A 3,569-nucleotide genomic window follows, 5' to 3' on the forward strand; every position below is an offset into this window, starting at 1 on the left:
TGTATGTACGTACACTGATATATATTGTCTTTTGATATCTTATTTTACTACATATTGTATTCCTCTCTCCCTCTCTCTCTCTCTCTCTCTCTCTCTCTCTCTCTCTCTCTCTCTCTCTCAAGACCCCACATAACACCTAATGACCTCTTCAGACCATGTATGATATCTCAAGGGGTCATATTGTGTTTTAACACGTGTGGCTCAATTAGGACCCCACGTGACCCCTAATGGGATAATGTGACATGTCTTCCTCTCCCCCCATCTCCCTCCCTCCCTTTTCTTTCCCTCTCTCCCCCTCTGTCTCTTCCCCATCTCTCTCTCTCTCTCTCTCTCTCTCTCTCTCTCTCTCTCTCTCTCTCGGTCCCTCTCTCCCTCCGGATCCCACATAACACAACATGGCCCTTTAGAAGCATATGATGTCCAAAGGGGTCATATGGTGTCCCGAGGTGGCAAGATGAACCATTATTACAATATATAAAGCAGTTCCAATACTGCTTACAAAATTTGACACCTAAGGGGTATGACCCCTTAGAACACCATATGACCCATAACGACACCATATGGTGTCTTCAGGGGTCATATGGTGTCTTAAAGGGTGGTAGGACACAATATGACCCCTAAGGACACATTACATGACCCATAACGATACCTGAGGGGTCATATGGTGTCCTAAGGGGTCGTAGGATATTGTATGATCCCGAATAACACCACATGACCCTTTAGGAGCATATGCCATCCTAAGGGGTCATACGATATCCTAAGGTGGCAAGATGAACCATTATTATAATATAAAAAGCAATACCAATGCTGCTTAAAAGAATAACAAACCAACATGCTTCCCCTCTCTTCCTTCCTCCATACCCCATCCCTCTCTCTTCTTCTCCCCTCCCCACTCTTTCTCTCTCCCTACCCCCTTTATCTCCCTTACTTTATATCTCTCTCTCTCTCTCTCTCTCTCTCTCTCTCTCTCTCTCTCTCTCTCTCTCTCTCTCTCTTTCCCTCTCCCCCTCTCCCTCCCCATGCTTTCCCTCCCCCTACCCCCTTTATCTCCCTTACTTTATATTATTGTATTGCAATTAAGTTTGCCATGTAGTGGTCACCATTTGGATTAACAGTAGACCTAATAATCCCAAGCTTCATAGTTTGAGCAGCAGAGGCTATGCTTTCCTTGATATTCTTAGTATTTGAATCAGTGTACAAAACCCATTGTGCATCATTCCTCAACCACACTCCTATTTTTGGGCTTTGGGAAATCTTGGTAATGCATATTTTTTCTTTCCAATTTGTTCCCCTGCAATTCTCATAATACTAAGAGCCACACGACGTAGTTGTTTCCAAGCTAACGGTCTAGCTAATGGTCTCAAATAAATATTCTCACATTTTTTAGTCATGTCAAATAAATAAGAGTTCCTTAAAAGATGTGTGTATAGATATTTTATTAATGATAATTAAACTTTAATCTCTCTCTCTCTCTCTCTCTCTCTCTCTCTCTCTCCCGCTCTACCTCTCTCTCTCTCTCCCTCTCTCTCCCTCTCATCTCTCTCTCCCTCTCTCCCCCTCCCCCTCTCCCTTGCTCTCCCCCTCTCCCTCTCTATGAGATTTTACCAAGATCAAGAGCTCAATGAAATGTACAAAATAGAGACATAATATGGAACAAGAATAAACTGTATTCTCATCAATAGAAAATGATCAATAATAATGATTCAATAGTTACATACAATGTAGATGAGCTTGCTTATATAGGCAAGGCTAGGGATATGTGAGCACACAAACATGGCATGTGGCTCAATAAGAAACAAGGGTAGGTAGGAAATAGGTGTGGGTAGGTAGGAGAAATAATATAATAGTCCACATGAGGTGGATCACCCACTGAATGTGGAGTGTAACAACAAGAGTGGAGTGTAACAACAAGATCAACACCATAAAAGGTGGAATTTCTCCTACACACACTATCCCAATGTGGCACAAACACCCAAGTGTCTCATACCCAAACTACTATGAAATGCATTATCCTAAGTAAACTTAAGTAAGTGTAATAATATCCAAGATGAATAATTATTTACACCAACACTATCTCCCCCTCTCTCCCTCTCTCCCCTGCTCTCTCCCTCTCTCCCCCTCTCCCTCCCTTTTCCACCCTCTCTCTCTCTCTCTCTCTCTCTCTCTCTCTCTCTCTCTCTCTCTCTCTCCCTCTCTCTCCCTCTCTCTCCTACTCCCTCTCCCTCTCCCTCTCCCTCTCCCTCCCTCCATTTTACTTCACATTTTATTTACTACAAAAAGCACGTACGAGGTAGTGGGACTATTAGTTCGCTGGTCTAATAAACATTTTTAAGGCCTAACAACACGTACGGGGTATCAAAAATAATAACGTTGGTCTGCAAATATTTTTTGGGCCTAACAACGTGTACGAGGTTACTAAAAAAATCGCGTACCCGGTACTGGGACATATACTTTTAGTTTCCCAACCGCCTCAACGACGTCAAAAGAAGTTTTTGAGGTCGTTGAAGCCCTCACTGCAACTGTGTCTGCGCTTTTGTGACTGTTTTATACATAGTTCAGTAATGATTTTTTTTTGTTTTTGCATGATTTCAAATGATTGAATTATTGTTCTTATTAGTTTTGTCAATGTTATTGTGATTATTTAATAGTTTTAATTAAAAAAACAACGATAATTCTCAAATTTATGGTTATTTGATTGTTTAGGAACTTTTGTTTACATATATATGTAATATGATTCTATTTAGGACAACTGATATCAACCATGGGAAAGAATAAGCAAGGAATGATGGAACAACGAGAGGCTGAAAAGGAAAGACAAAGGCAACATATGAATAAATTATGTGACATAAGAACAATGGGAGAAGAAGGTATGTCATCCTCAACATCTCAATTCGATTTACCAAATGAACATAATGTACCTAATGCAATTGAAGAAGAGGCAATTGATTTACCATATGAACCTAATGCAATTGAAGAAGATACCACATTGAATAATCAATTAAATGATGAACATACACCTCTATTTGATTAATTGAATATATCCAATACACGCAATGCATTGATGTTAACACCTCCTAGAATCATTCGTAGTGAACCAAAGTATCTAATTGACATTGATGAAAATATATTGAAGCCAATGCCCGATAAAATGAATGAACGAACTTGTAGGAGAATGGTTAAAAGAATATGGCAAAACTATTTTGAAAACTTAATTCAAACCGCAAGATGTCAATTAATTGTTCAAATGATTAAAAATTTGAATTTTAGAGAGACATTGAAAATTCTAGGCGTAAGATCATCCAAAAGAAATAACGAAACACCTATTGTGAGAAATCTATTTGATGCATATCAAGCTATTGGTTCAAAATCATGTACTAAAGATTCTAATGTTACTCGATGTGTCATTACATTAACCATAATGAGCAAGAAAATAAAAAAAGAATGTTTGATAAGAAAAACAAGTAAGTCATTAAACGTTAGTAGAACAACATTAAGTAAAGCATTACAGAGGTGGGAAGAAATAGAGGAACCTAACAATAATTCTCTTTGGGCATTCTCAGGTAGACTAC

This window comes from Cryptomeria japonica, chromosome 10, assembly GCF_030272615.1.
Source record: "Cryptomeria japonica chromosome 10, Sugi_1.0, whole genome shotgun sequence".
NCBI classification, from domain to species: domain Eukaryota; kingdom Viridiplantae; phylum Streptophyta; class Pinopsida; order Cupressales; family Cupressaceae; genus Cryptomeria; species Cryptomeria japonica.